General features: G+C 34.8%; 1 protein-coding gene across 1 annotated transcript in view; it reads right to left on the reverse strand.

Annotated features, from left to right (window-relative positions):
- tsnare1 (T-SNARE Domain Containing 1) overlaps positions 1–14,675 on the reverse strand; it is a 124,561-nt gene extending 109,886 nt beyond the window's left edge. The window contains exon 1 of the mRNA XM_084088506.1: positions 14,588–14,675. The gene's annotated coding sequence lies outside the window, so the exon portion shown is untranslated. The remainder of the gene's footprint in view (positions 1–14,587) is intronic.
- Positions 14,676–16,974: the final 2,299 nt, after the last annotated feature.

The raw sequence follows: 16,974 nt of genomic DNA on the forward strand, positions 1-16,974 counted from the left end.
AGCAAAATGGTCATCATCGATGAAGGTATACCGGGATGCGGCCTAAGTCATGTCTGTGAGCTAGTGCGAGTGATTCACCCTTTTTACACCACACCCCTATCGGCCACTTCACAGCACTCACACATTTACCACACACCAGCGTCATTTAGACATTCAGCCAAAAAGGAAGTAGAGAGATGTCAGTGTTACTTCACTAGTGAGCGCTTTTATACAATCTTTAAAGTCTTAACAAGGCCCCTTTAGATAAAATAAGGAAGCAGTGGCTAAGCTGATGACTCACCGTTTCACAATTATTCACAGAGCACACCGGGTCATGATTTCATTCATGATTTGTCTCCAAATCAGCCACCAAAAGGAACTGGCGAACAAACAAGTTTGGAATTCCATCATTAAAACGGCCCTTTTAACAAGCTTGTTAATGATGAGGGGGAGGATGCGAGCTAAACGTAATCTCTCCCTCTATCTCACGCTCGTAGCTTGCTGAGAATTCCCTAACCGGATTCTGTTGAGATATCCACGGATAGCTCAACACAATTTTCCAAGTAATCGGCCGTTAACAAGAGGTCTGGGAAAAACATGGCTTTGAAAATAGTACAATGGGAAAATTATTAGCCTGTGTCTGCTTCTTTTATGCCAGAGGTGCTTATCTTTAGAGCTGTATTGTTTGGCACAGAAGGCAAAGTCAAAAGCACTTATGAGACTTTCTAAAATGACAATAATGTGTCTGCATTTGATCTCAGATTCCGTTTACTGTACAAGCAATATTTGTAAAAGAGTATATATTTGTAAAAGAACATTATGTGAGACATGCTGTCAACTAACTAACTAAAATAATTTTGACTTGTCCTTTTATTTTACACTAAGCAATGAACAAAAATGAAAGCCTTTTGGGAAATTCTACAGCACTGTGAATGTTAAAAATGTTCATCACACTATTTTTTTTTTTTTTTTTAATTGCAAAGTTAGTTAATTACTTCAGTTAACAAGAACTAAGAATGAACTTCTACTACTTCTACAGCATTTATTAATCTTAGTTAATGTTAATATTAAAATTAACTACACTGAAAAAAATGTTATGTTGAATTTACTTAATTTTTTTACGTCAAGGGGTTGCACGAAATAAATTTATCTAAATCCAGATATATTTTTTTAAGTTGAGTGTACTTATATTTTGTAAATTGGTTGTACTTATATTTTATAAGTAATTTCAGATTAATAATATTCATAATTTTAGCTAAACTATTTTAAGTTGAATTTACTAAATTTTTTCAAGAATCAGCCTGTGAATCTCAACAATGGTGACAATTATAAAGCATGTTGCAGTGCATTCTGGGTGCCACCAATCAAAACTCATTCATGGCTCCCATCATGCATTGCTGCATGAATAAATAATGAGCTTATGTTCAGAGGTGATCGGTTTCAGTGTTTCAGGTCAAATGACTGTGAAATAATGATTGTTAAAACACAACCAACACCATCAGATCACCTTTTCTCTTTGTTCATAGGCTGTTATAACTCAGGTACAGCAGCCAAACAAAATCTAAAGTTAATGGTTTCAGGGTCAAGAGCCCAACTAAAACACACACTGATCCCCATGATGGTAACTTAAAATTACGGTTGTAACATTACAGTTTTCTCCTTCAGTGATTCTGCTTGTTAACATCAGGTGTCTTCAATGTTGGCAATACAAAATAAATAGTTCTTAATCCATCTTTGACGTCTGTCTGTTATTCAGATATTTTTGTTTAAAAATTGTTAAATGGTTAACTTTTAAGGAATTAATTTTATTAATTATTACTCAATTCTAATGTGTTAAATTTAATTAATAATATTGCTTGTAATCTGCACAATTTTATTGAGTAGATTAGCGTATTCATTTGACAGTGTATATGGAAATTAAATTAAACTTATTTTTTTCTAATTACTTTTAATTGAATGAAATTAACTTGTTTTAAACAAGAGCAGTGAATTTGAAAATTAATAATAAAAAATAAGTAGGATTAAATAACACATTATAATCAGTGAAATTAACCAGATAAAAACATGTAACATTTACAAGGGGTCAGAATCATTTTTTTCAGTGTAATATCATTCAAATCAAAAGTTGTATTTGTTAAAGTCCAAACCATGTGCAAATTCATAAGTCAACACCATTGCGGAGTATTTTCTCTTTAAAACTGCAGTGAACCAAAGACAGTCTCAAAAACGCTGTTTGAAATCGCTGGTGTTTCTGACGTCACAAATTACATTGTAACCAATCCCGTCAACGTGTGATCGACGACGAGTGGATCTCTGAGCTGGTGTGAGCGAGTGGAGGCGGGGCTAATTTGCATATTCATAGAAAATGTTTATTGTGTTTCAACTGGTTTTGTGAATGGCACACTTGCTTTACTCAGTGCATGAAGTTCAGAAGAGACAGCATCTTTGGAGAGTATAATGATGTGTGCAGAGAGTGACAAATGGCTATATATACAGTAGGTTGTCCGGAAAGCACGTATATGGAGATAGTTTGGGCGTGTCTTATGATAATTATCACCTGCGGCCATGTTCTCTCTCATTTAAAGTAATCTAGATTCATCAACATCAGAATGAGGGTAAATTGGAGCCGTCGGAAATGTTGTATTGGATTCACTGCAGATAAGAAAACGTATGCGCAATTATTAGTGATTGAGACCTTGTTTCGGACAGCGTACATATAATAAAAATCTGTGTCTGTGGACTGCAGCACCTAAAAATCCAGAAGTGGTTGAGCAGACAGAGTATTCTTGATGATGTGTTATTTTTCTTTCTTTTTTTTTTTTCCCCAGCTTGTTCTGTATAAGACCAGCTGGTCTATTTAGAAAAATATGGGCTGGCTTGTTTTTGATGATACTGTCACATTTATAAGATATGAAGACAGCTGGGCCAGGTAAGTATCAATAACACTTTAAAACAGTCTGTCCACATGGCGAGAGGAGAATTTAGGAGGAGAGTTAGAAAGGGAGTGGAGCACAGAGACCTTAATGATTTCATTTGTTAGAGAGCTCAAAGATGACTGGCCACACATTTTTTTTTTCAATAAACCTCTCAGTGCATTTGGATGAGTTAAGGCAAGGCTGGCTCTGCTGTTTATGTGTCATTTGGCTTTATCAACATATTCTGCCACATAATTTATTTAAAATGAGTCACCTGGGATCCGAAGGCCCTTTCTGCAGTTTTTCCACTGTGAATGGAAAACACACAAAACCATCCCGGCTGGAAAGTTTTCAAATTCGAGATAGACCAATTTGCCCTCATCTGAGTGCAGCTCACAAGCAACAGTCCATTTGCATATGGCCACTGCCTAAATTACCCAGTACCACAAAGCCCTTTGTATCAAAACGGCAAAGTCGGTGCGGCTTTTGTATTTTGAATTATTATTATTTATATTATTATTTGTAGCTGCTTTTATACATGATTTTATGATATGCTATGAAGATTAATTGATTCTACTACAATCTCAAAACCACAGGGAAATCTCTCTACACACATAATGTGAAATTTGTAAACACATGAAAATGGTTCATGACCATTTCTAGATTTATAATGGCACAGCAGGGCATGTGATGCAGGCTACAGAACTTTGTTATGCAGATGCACTTAGCTGCAAATTATATCTTTACAATCTTTCCTTTTAGGTGTTTTGCTTCACTCAGCAGATAAACGGGCACATATTTGTGTATGCTGAGTTAATGGTTTTAATGGGTCCACGCACACTTCATCCAGCTTTATATCCATCTATTAAAAAAACTATAAATGCTTATGAAAATATACAGATGAACCTTAAGAAGCATGTTTCCACCAAATAATGTGAGGTAATGTGAGATCAGTTTAAAAAGGCACATTTATAGCCATGTCGTAAAACAAGTCGAAATTATGACATAGCTACTAAGCCATAAGTTATCAGACAAAAAGTAGAAATTTATATAAAAAGTCATAATTATGATACACAAAGTTGAAATTATGAGAATGTCAAAACTATAAGATAAAAAGACAAAATTCTGACATACCAAGTCTTAGTTATGATATAAAAGGCAAAATAATGAGAATCTGTCAGAACTATTAGATAAAAAGTCATTTTTGAGATAAACATTATGAGATAGTCAATTAAAAGATAGTCAGAATTATGAGATAAAAGGTAGAAATTGACATGTCATAATTATGATATAAAAAGTCAATGAGAATCTGTCAAAATTATTAAAGTAACTAAAAAAAACTGTGAAAAAGTCAATTATATGACAAAGTCGAAATTATGAGATACAAGTCATAGTTGTGAGATTAAAAAGAAGAAACTGACAAAAAAGTCATTATTATGATATAAAAAGTCAATATAATGAGAATCTGTCAAAATTATTAGATAAAAAGTCTATTTTGAGAGAAATATTATGAGTTAAAGTCAATTATATGACAAAGTCGAAATTATCACATAGTAGCCTAAGGCATAGTTATGAAATAAAAAAGTAGAAATGGACAGTCATCATTATGATTTAAATTAAATAAATAAAATTATAAGTTAAAGTGAATTATATAACAAAGTAGAAATAATGGCATAAGTCATTATGAGATAAAAAAGTAGAAATTGACAGTCAGAATTATGAGATGCAAAATTTACAATTGTAAAAACTAAATTATGACATATAAAGTAATACTGTGATATAAGTTGAAATTATTTATTAATTATTATATGAAGTCTTATTACAAGAATTAAAAGAAATAGCCACAATTAGTTTTCATATTTTTTTTAATCTGATACAGAAATATAGGCTTCCATAAATATTGCGCGCACACAAAAAGGTATACAAAAAAAATTATGAAGCCAAAGAAAGTTTGCAATTGCACGGACTGAAACAACAACAACATTGCACGCTACATTTACAGCTTTATTTTGGGCAATAACGCATGGTGAGGTCAATCAGAGGAGATGTGGTAGGAGTCCGCTGATGTGACGCTTAGGGGCTAAACACAGTCTTACTCATTTCAATTCAATTTCAGAATGTGGGAATGGAACGTAAAACAGTCTCAGCAAGTCAACATGTGTACCACTGTGTACGAGGACAAGTCACCACATCAAAAGAGCTAGGAAAAGAGCTATAAAGAGAGATGGAGGGGAGAGAGAGTTTGAATGGCGAGTCTGGGTGTCTGGACAAATGTTAGCCTGAAGCACAAACAATGATGCAGAGCTGGGTGAAAAATGCAAGATTATTTGGCATATTCCAACACAGCAGGCTATGCAACCATTGGCAGAGGAGGAAAGAGAGGCTGACACTCCTCAAAAGTGTATTTAAAATGCAAAACAAGTTAAGTGATAAAAATGAACCGTTATATTAATAAAATGTACCTACTAACGTGCATAACACTGATCAATGTAATGTAAAAGGATTTTAAATACAAATAAAAGGTAGTTTTTTTATTTGTCCTATTTTCTGTAAAGTTGCTTTGGAACAATGTGTATGGTAAAAAGTTATACAAAAAAATTCAAATGAATTCGAAAGGAAATTTGCATACTCTTGCATAAATAACCAGTCATTGTCACAGTTTCACCAGACGAATAGCTCTATTTGGGAAGAATGAATCATTCTAGAATTATTGGAGTGGTTTTGTAGGGGAGTGAATCTGCATAGAAAATAATAAACAAATTACTAGCATAGATAAATACAATAAAACAAAGATACAAATTAAATAAACGGTGCTTTATGTTTTTTTCAGGTAAGTCTAACAATATCCAGGTACAGCAATTGAATAATCAAATGTAAAATAATACTACATAGTCTTCACTGTATAAATTGTTCAAAAATAAAATAAAAAAGTGTTTACTCAATGTCAGCTCAGAATAAAACAAATTAGTAATGCTAGCTTGTTTCTATTTGTGGAAGCGCATATGTCAAGGTAAAACTTGAGGCCATGCATTGGCATACTTAAAGATTTCTGCACTGTGTAAGCATGGCATTCATAAGAACATAGCAATTTGGGTCTAAAATGAGCTTCTGGCGCAAGTCATCTTTGGTTTTTGCATAATAGCGGTAATTCTGCCATTTAACGAGATGATGGCATGTGATGTATGTAGACATTTACACTGGACCTAAGGCTGTTTTGGCTGCCAGTGCTGTATGCCACTGCTGGACATGGTTATAACCATCCCTATGGGATTACAAGCTGTTTTAGGGTTGGACTTTGGGAGAGATGATCTCACTATGAGCTCCGAGGGCTCCCTGGCTCATGAAGGGGAGTGAGACAGATGGTACACTGGACCTCCAAGTTCCAACCTTCTGGTTCTCTCCTCACACCACATATGTTTCCCCCTACAGCTACAGTACATCCTGGTGATGGGTTTCCCACAATCCAACATACTCATGGCATATCTGGCCCAAATAGGATAAGGAAGGACACACAGGACGTCTCCTTGGCAGGGTCTGGCAATGTCATCATAGTAGAAAAAAAAAAAGAGGTTGATAAAAGTCAATGGAATGAATTCTTTGAACTTGTCACAGAGGTACAGTGAGGGTTTTACATGGTAATGTGCAGCAGGGTTGCAAAGAATAGATATAATGAATACAAAATCGAATCTATCACAGATAAAATTGTGTTACAATACTTTTTAAACACGTCTCTGATATTTTCCCCAAAATAAGTCAGATGTGAAGGGGAAAAAAAAAACTCATGTCAATCAAGTGAGAAATTATATGTGCATTATCATTCACGCTGTGTTCCATTCACTGTGGGGTCACAATTTGAAATCAATGGATACAAAGACCACATAATGTAAATAAATGAGCATGCTGTTCTACTGAGCTGTCCTCATGAATTGCACACAAAAACAAATACGCCGCAACTAGTGTAGTACAATTCACAAAGAAAATGACTCATGAGCCGGCTCTTTTTAGAGAATCTGAAACACAACCAGTGAAATCATGCCTTACTTGAAATACATTATTTGTTACATTTAAGAGAGATTATTTAGTTTACTAGTAACATGTAACTATGTCACTTTAAAATAAAGTGTTCCCCAAAATAGTAATTAGATATGCATGCCATCTTACTGAATGTTGCATACCTGTATACTTTAACATTAAAACCATAGCAATACAATGGCACTTTTTTGTTAGTGTTGTCTGCACTGACAGATGAATCTAAAAAAGCCACAATGACTCAAAAAAGTTTGCAGGTGTTCATTAGTACATGCTATGAGATGTTGTTTAAAGCATGCATGTGTTGGTAAGTCTCTGTGAAGTAATGTGGCAGATGGTAAAATTTGCCATCGATGAGTCACTTTATTTGCCCATTTTCCATAACCTGTCAAAGTGTGTGTTATTTCAATGCACCATCTGATAATGTGCAGAAACTATTTGGGGCTTTGGCTCTTGTTATATTATGCTACACTTCAAGCATTACCAGATAACAAAGTCGTCCTCTGGAATCACTTTATGAAAGTAATAACCAGTGATATATACCACATAAACAGTGAAACAGTGTGCAGTAGCCTTATCTATACAACAGATTGGCTGTGCAGGTATTGAATCTCAGATCTCCTGCAATCTCATTTATAATCAAAGCCAGAAAATGTCTTTTTGAGATCATATCTGATCTGGCTTCACATGCAAGCTCAAAATCCTGGATTGTGAAAGTGATATCTCGCTGCATTTAAGTCATATTTATTGTAGTTTGCATTCAGTAAGAGCCTATTTATTAAGGTGAGAAAGAATGTGGTTAAACAGAAAGGGGAAGGGGGGTGAAATCAATTCACAGAAAAGTAAACTTCAGCATCTGGATGCCCTTGTCAATGCCTCCTGGAACAAATAAAGTTACAGAGCAGAACCAGGAACTAATCTCATTAATGGCTGCCATTTGTGAGTGATTAAGGTCTGTCCTCATTCAATGGCACACTGGACATAAAGTTCTTAGAGGTTAATAACCAGTTACAATCAATTACTCAACTAATATGATACAATCAATGGGTTCCTCTAATCACATGAGGTGACAAAAATGGAGCCGACGACTATCAAATCGCTAGGATATCTGAGCTGAGGCATAACAGGCCAAGGTGAATGCAACTAGCATTGTGTCTGTAAGGCTACGTTCACACTGCCAGTCCAAATCCGATTATTTGTGTATCCGATTGGAATCTGATCTAAAATTATTGATGTCCACATTGTGTATCGCAACTGTTCAGAGCCGATTTGTGTGTGCATGCAGCTCTTTCATTTTTAGGAATATCTGCATTGGTTTCTATGACAATAGTGTTGGTAAGCATACACCAAAAACAACAACAACAACTTCAACCGCAACATGGAGGGGTTTGCAAAAGAGATGTTGTCTTTTTTTTTTTTTTTTTCAACATGACAATGTGTAGCCGCCGAGCTGGACTACTGCGTCTTCTGAGGCAGCGGCAGAACCGTAGGAGAAATAGGATTTCAAACCACATATGGATGTAGCTTAAAACGGACTTAGAACAACAGGATCTGAACCTTCACCTCATACTCTGGGCTGAAATCACAAGAAAGGTTCAAATGACATTTCATCTACTGAAACCTGTAGTATCTAGAATGAACAAATATCCAATAAAACATATGCAACATTCCAGTTGGTTTGCAGAAGGAAAAACCTGATTAATTTTCTCCAAATAGAAATAAATTTCACATGATTCTGTACAAAGCTTTAAAAGACAAACCTGCCATGAGCTATATGATTAGTAACTACTGATATATGCTTCTGTTGAAGCCATTTGCCAATGTAAATTCAAACTTCAACTTCATTAATAATTCATTAAGCCATATATAACCAAAATCCAGGTAAGAAATACACTGAATCTTAGAGAAAAAGATCCACCAATCAGAGTCTTTGCAAAAAAATCAGGATAAAAAGTGCTCAGAAGTGACCACCCAATGTCATTATCAAGCCGGTCTCCTTACACACTCAAACTACTTTATATATTTAAAAAATACATAAAATCTTACCCCAAACTCATCAACATTTGAACTGGATCAAAGAAGTTCATCAAAGTTGTCCTAAGACAAGAACGGGTATTGTTCAAAATTAATGTATAAATTTGATGAGAGGTTTTGATCTACTTCAAATGTTGACTACTGAATACAAGTGTTTGGGGGTCAGTACAATTTTATGTAATTCTTTGCAGCAAGGATGTTATAAATTGATCAAAAGTGACTGTAAAGACATTTATAATATCCCAAAATTGTATATTTCAAATAAATGCTGTTCTTTTGAAAGTATCACAGTTCCCACAAATATATTAAGAAGCACAACTGTTTTCAACAATGAAATAATACGAAATGTTTATTGAGAACCAAATCATATATTATAATGATTTGAGTAATATGATGTAATGAGTAGCCTAATGATGCTGAAAACTCAGCTTTGCCATCAAAAAACGGAATACAATTTTAAAATATATTGAAATCTTTAGTGGAAGTTTTATTTTTTACTGTATTTTTAATCAAATAAATGCAGCTTTGGTGAGCATAAGAAACTTCTTTCAAAAACATAAATTTACCGACCTCAAAGAGTACAGGGAGATATACAATAAATGTAAAAGATATACCGTAATTTTTATATTCATTGAATTATCTGGCTACACAAGTGAAAAATGTTAAAGCTAAAATGACCCTGCTTTAAACCAGACCAGTTCCGCATGTGTCTCATACATTATCTTTAAACACTTTTTATTACAATAATTATTAGTTTAATTAGACCTAACCCTTGTCCACTCATTACTCACACATCTCCAAAGCACAGGGCTTGTTATCTTGTTGGGTGAAACCTCTTGTCTGCAGGGGTACACATTAAATCACAGCCTGGTTCTTTCCCAACCGGCTGCTATGCAGTCCAATTACGCAGATTTCGAGTTACTTACTTATGCAATCAAGTAATTACAACCCAATCTCACCCGAGTCGCAAGCACAACATAATCTTTAGATTGGCAGGGAAATTATGTCCAATGATGCACCATTTTTCGAGATGTGACAATTGCCTTCTTAATTATGATGCCATTGTGTCAACTTGCTTTCTCAACCTAATCAAAAGCATGTGTAATCATGAAAGTGGTCCTGAGATATGGACCATGATGTTGTAATTGCATTTTAATCACACTGGTGTAGGGAACATGGGTTCTTGCTATCTCATCAGTTTCTTAAAATTTAAGTCAGAGAGAGATGTCTGGCAGCTTCGGGAACTAAAAGGGGCCTAAAGGTTTGCTTTAAAACCCATGTAGGACTTTGTGAACTGTCTTGGCCTGACAGCAAGACCAGAGCAGTTTTGCTTGATAAGGTGAAGTGGAGAAAGAGAGCAACGTGACGGGGATACAAACTAATTTCATTTCCCAGAATGTGCTGCACTTCTATAGAGTTTTATCTTTCACTTGAACCAAAAAGACTAGCTTTAATTAATGTGATTGTGCGATATCCATCCTACTTGAACAAATGTGATCTATGCCGAGGTAAACTTACTTATTTTGCAATTAGTCTTATCAGAAGGGGTGTAGGAGTGATCAGTAAGGAGGGGGGGCTTTATAAATCTCATCAAACCTCTCATGACTTTAATCACTATACTGTACATCCAAAAGATACTCCCATATGAGGTATACCATATACAAGCTTAAACACTAAAATTTACTGAAGCGTCAGCACAGAGGTCAGCAATTAGCAGACCATGGTCTAGATCCGGATCCCAGATTGGTTCTGTCTGGACCGTGCATCATTTCTCATTTAGTGTAATTGTAAACAAACATATACAGCAACAGAAAACAAGAGGTCTGAGTTTTGCAACACTGCACAGCTACTCGGCCACTTCATTTCCTTGTCCCACTGAAATAAAACTACAGTTTTTACAAACTTTTTCATATGTGTGAACTGATTAGAATTGCATTTGAAAATACATTTAATTAGCTTCTGACCACTAGATCAAAGCCAGCTTGTGAGGTTTCGAAGGTCTATGAAGCCCCGGTTTAGGTGGCTAGCCAGGCCTGTTTCAGTTTAGTTTGCGCCAACCCTGTGTTTTATGCACCATAAAAGTGTCTTGGCTATTAGCTGTGTTCATCGCCATAATAACTTGCGCCCCAAGGCTTACCTGCTTACCTGTATGTTCTGGATAAGAAATCTCAAACTGAATTTGGACCAATCAGCTGTGAGCAAAGTGACATCTCTGACGAAATAAAGTCACTCCCCCAGTTTCGCTTGCTATAAACTTAATCCATTACACATAAGCAATTTTAGTTTAACAATGATTATTACGCATTTAGTTTAAATGTATATAAATATGTACAGATAATATATAAATATGTTTTAGAATCAATAGATAAAGCTTTAAAATGGACTACATGTGAGCTTACATATTCAAATCTATACCCATACCAACTACATACCGAACTATATAACTTCACAACTTTTACTTGCACTGATATAGCAAAATATGTTCTTCTTGCTGTGTAAATGCATTTATATCCTTCATATTCTTTAAAATCTTAATCTTCAGCAGAAGAGAGATTTGAACTGCGCTGACTCTCTCAAGAGAAGCGAATCTCAGTTTTGCATGTTTTAGATTGGCTGTTTGCTACTGATGTCACACTTGCTTGTGCACACTCTCCATGAACTCAGGATTAAAGCCTGAGTTGACAGAGAGAGTTGATGATCAGCGTCATGGTACCAACAAAGCCTGATTGGATTGATTTGTCAACTCAAAAAGTTTCCTGTAACCCTGAGTTTGTTCAAAAATAAAACCAACATACATACACAAGTACCAGACAAGCCAAAACGCATTCAACAGAATAAAAGAGAAATCCAGGAAGACAAACTATAGAGTGTTAAAAGCCAAGGTGAATAAATAAGTCTTAAGATGAGATTTAAAAGTACAGATAGATGAGGCATGCCTAATAGAAGGAGGAAGGCTGTTCCACAGCTTCGGCCCAGCAGCGGCAAAAGCGCAATCACCACGATTTTTTAAGTTTTACTTTAGGAACTGTGAGAAGGCCAAGGTCACAGGATCTCAGGTTTCTAGATGGAGTGTACGGAATCAAAAGATCCGTTAAGTATTGAGGTGCCAAATTATTCAGGGTTTTGTAGACAAATATTAAAATTTTAAACTCAATCCTACACTTTACCGGAAGCCAGTGCAGAGACATTAAAATAGGTGTTATGTGGTCGTACTTTTGCTTCTCTTCAAGTACTCTAGCGGCTGCGTTTTGAACCAACTGCAGACAAGAGATGGAAGCCTGACAAATGCCATAATACAGAGAATTACAGTGAGCTTCACTTTACTAAGGCGGCGAAGTTGGTAAAAGCATGACAACAGCTGAAAACTGTTTGTCAAACTTTAAACTGGAGCCAAATAGGAAGCCCAGATTCCTGGCACACTTTGTGTTATATGGGGTGAGAAAGCCAAGATCAAAATCAAAAACACAGTTTTCCTTGGGGCCGAAAATAATAAACTCAGATTTGTTTTCATCTTAGTTTAAAAAATTGCTTGAAAGCCATGACTTAAGGTCGTTTTGGCAAGTTCAGTTTCCTGTTTTTCTTTGTTCATGCTCATCTGTTGCCATGGTTTTTGATTTGCCCTCATGTGTCTCACCTGTGTCTTGTTAATTACATTGTTGAGTCCCAGGCTGAATGCGAAATCGCCCCCTATATCCTTAAATAGGACACCATATGAGGGGACAGCCATTTGTAGTGGTGTCCGAAACCATAGTGGATGTTATAGAGTGCACTCAATCAATCCCATAATGCACCGCAATAACAAGTAACCAACTGATGTACATCCAACAGTTAGAGAATACTCATAATGCACTGTGAGGGTTGTGCCGAATGAATTCCCGCCTCTCGCCAGAAGTAGGCGCCCGGAGCTGAATTATCCATCCAATAATTTTCCAAACCGCTGATCAAATCTGTGTACAGCGTAATATCATACAGGTATAAATTCATTTTTGATTGATTATTAAATAAGGTTTATACATGCTAGTTTCCATGAAAGAATTCAAGATAAATCTTTTCATCTTACTAATGGAGCTGCCAGTTTCAAATGATTATTAAACAGAAAGCACAAACTATGCAAAAATGGCTGCCCTTCCGGCGCACTCAGTGTCCGATTCTCTCACTCATTTTCATTTACTCCAAGTGAACTATAGAGGAGTAATGTAGGGAATAGTGAATGGGGGTATGGGGCTGATTTCGAACAGTTTCCCTAGGCTTTATCCATTTTTAGAAGTTAGTGGTTGTTCTGTCTGTGGTTTTGGAGAAGTTCTAAGTAACCTGAGTTTTTGTTATTTATATTTTGTTACTAAATTAGACTGCTGCACATAGATCCTGCTTTTCATCCTTTTCAACCACGCCGTGACATATAAGCTTTTTGACAATTATGATAATAAAATCACCCCAAATAATTTGGTGATAGGCAGATTTTGGTAGATAAGCATTAGCCATGTGGGCAAGCAACATATATCTCCCAAAATGTTGGAAATTGCTATGAAACTTTTTATCAGTGTGCAATAAATAAATAATGTGATAAAATCAAGGGCTGTAATTTAATTGTATTAAACTACGTATAAACTATTATGTACTTATAGAAATAAAAACCTATTGTGTTAAAGGCAGAAAACATATTATAATAATTACAACTTCCTTCTTAACAGGTGAGTTTCCCATTTGCCTCAGCAGAGAGAACATTGAGATATATTATGAGCAATAATAGAGTGAAAGAAAAAAGACAAGATCAACATTTGAAAAAAAAAAAAAAAAAAACACCTTACCAGGGTTGTAAAACCTTTAAACCTTCAAACATTGCACAATTCAAAGTCTGTCTTTAAAAATTTGGCTTTTCTGGATAGACATTACATATTAAATGTAAAACATTGAACTTCCTTACACTCAAATTGCAATTTTTGTTTGCCACTTTAATTCAAATTTGATTTAAAGTCAGTAATTAAGTTTTTTAATTTAAAAAGCATGCTCAATTCATTTCTGAAAGACACACAACCCTGTAATTGTGTAAAATAATGTATAGACATATTTTAGCATCATGTGCATGTTCACAAAAAACATTGGGAACAAAGCTCAGTTCACTTGACCAACACTGCAAAACAAAAGATACCCAAAAGGAAAACAATGGGTTATTATGCAAGATCTACTTAATGGAATGGTCAGTTGAACAGTCAACAAATGATTCAACCAAATTTGACTGGCCATCAAAAGAAGACAAGACACACACACACACACACACACACACACAACAGCTCTCCAAAAAAAATTCAGCCCCTTATGCAGCCATGATAAACCAATAAACGGACTGCAGACTAACACAGAAATTCATAAATACAGTCTTCAGCCCACATAACAGATAGGACACTATGTTTATATTTATTACATCACATGCAATTATCCCAAAACACACTGTTCTTTCTGAATGACACGATAACGACAGAGCATCCTTTCAGGCCTACCCTCCCCCTTCCTTCCTCTCACCTCCTCTCCATCCTTAAACAATGACCTCCGCCTGACACAATCTCAGCAAAAAAAGAACAATCCATTTAACCAGAGCATAAACTGAACAAAGCTAATTGTCATACTTTACCTTTTTTTTTCTTGAGAGAGCACTTAGCCTTAGCACTCAAATCAGATGCAGCAGAACCTCTCAGATTCAACCCTGGCTAACAACATCACATGACTCTGTACCATCTGCTCCTTGCTTATCATGTGACCTGAATGAAAACCAGGGATTATGGGATATGTAGTTTAATCTTAAGAATGCATTAAAAGTGTCATTTGTTATTTAGATTTAATCACTTACACAAATTCCCAAAAAAATGTGACAGCAAATGCATATATTAATAAAAACTTGAGGAATTGTTATAATTATTTTAAGTAATTATATAATAATAAAAAATAAAAAATAATTTTGTTCACAATTATGGGACTTTTGAAATGCATTTAAATTATTAAAAATATATATATATATATTTCACTTTGCATAGTAGAATCTAAATTATTAAAATACATTTTAATACAAATACAGAAAAGGCTGAACTGAGAAAATGACCTTTCTGGGTCGGGCTGTTAATATTACATTAGCCCGTGTCTGTGTATGAATGTGTGGGGGGTTGGTGGGTCAGTAAACGCCTCTGGGTTAAAGGAGTATACAGACATAAAGGAGTATAAAGGAGTAAGACAGCCCACTGTCCTCTTATTCCCTCCTGCTACACACGCACATTTCTCCTAGAAAGTGGATGGAATTGTTAAAAAGCCTCCGAGTGGGGCTGTACACAGAGAAACTGAATTAAGTGAAACAGGATGTCACTCCCGCCACCCCTTGACCTTCACACACTCACACCGTCTGCATATGCAATGCATGTCAACCTCAAGCCCGGATCTAGGACAGTGCCAGGACCAACGGCCAAATGCGACACTGAGAAATCATCATCAACAGAATGGAACCGGCAGTAATTCATGTAATACAGGAAGAGGCAACTCCTTTACTTCACTGTCATTAGCTGAAGTCAAAAATTATGTTTGCAACCAAATAAATAAATCAGTAGAAAATGGTGGAAATGGACAGACTAATGGCATAGTAAACAACTCTTCATTACTTTCGGTCATATCCAAATGGAAATGAAATGGACATAATAATCTGTAAGAGAGCTGTTTTTTAATGACCACTCAGCTCTGTACATTAAAGGTCCAGTGACCGTCATGACACCTGCAGTGTTTACATGGGGATTTAAAAAAATGTCTGTAAAAGAAATTGGTAACACTTCAGTTTAGGGTACAATTTTCACTATTAACTAGTTGCTTATTGGCATGCATTTTACTAAGATATTGGCTGTTTATTAGTTTTTATATAGCGCATATTAATGCCTTATTCTGCGTGACCATATTCTACATCCCTTAATTTTACCCAATACCTAAACTTATCAACTACCTTACTCACTGTTAATAAGCAATAATTAGGAGTTTGAGGCAAAAGTGGTAGTTAATAGTTAATTAATAGTAAAATTGGACCCTAATCTAAAGTGTGACCAAAAAATTAATGATATATATATATATATATATATATATATATATATATATATATATATATATATATATATATATATTTATATATATATATATATACTGTATATATATATACAGTGCAATGCATAAGTTAATACACCCATGCTAAAGTTGACTAAAAAGAGGAATAAAAAATCATATTTTGGAAATTGAACTTAATGCCTTAATTAAAAAAATTAGGAAAAATCCAACCTTTTAGGACACCAATTTTCTTTGTGAATGAATAATGTATCGTAAATAAATAAATGTTCTTCCTTAAAATACATGGTGCATAAGTGTGTACACCCCTATGTTAAATTCCCATAGAGGCAGGCAGATTTTTATTTTTAAGTATTTTTTTAAAATTAATTTTTAGGATACTATGCATCCTGATAAAGTTCCCTTGGCCTTTGGAATTAAAATAGCCCCACATCATCACATAGCCTTCACCATACCTAGAGATTGGCATGGGGTACTTTCCATAAGATCATCTCTCAATGCAAATCAAACTAGCTTTTAGGCTAACTGAAATAAAATCATGCCAATCTCTAGGTATGGTGAATGCTATGTGATGATGTGGGGCTATTTTAATTCCAAAGGCCAAGGGAACTTTATCAGGATGCATAGTATCCTAAAAATTAATTTAAAAAAAATACTTAAAAATAAAAATCTGCCTGCCTCTATGGGAATTTAACATAGGGGTGTACACACTTATGCACCATGTATTTTAAGTAAGAACATTTATTTATTTACGATACATTATTCATTCACAAAGAAAATTGTGAATTTTTAAAAAGTAAGATAAGATTTTATATATATATATATAGTTATATATATATATATATATGTGTATATATATATATATATATATATATATATATATATATATATATATATATATATATATATATGTATATATATATATATATAT

The sequence above is a fragment of the Abramis brama genome (assembly GCF_963993115.1).
Source record: "Abramis brama genome assembly, chromosome: 17".
Classification (NCBI taxonomy): Eukaryota; Metazoa; Chordata; class Actinopteri; order Cypriniformes; family Leuciscidae; genus Abramis; species Abramis brama.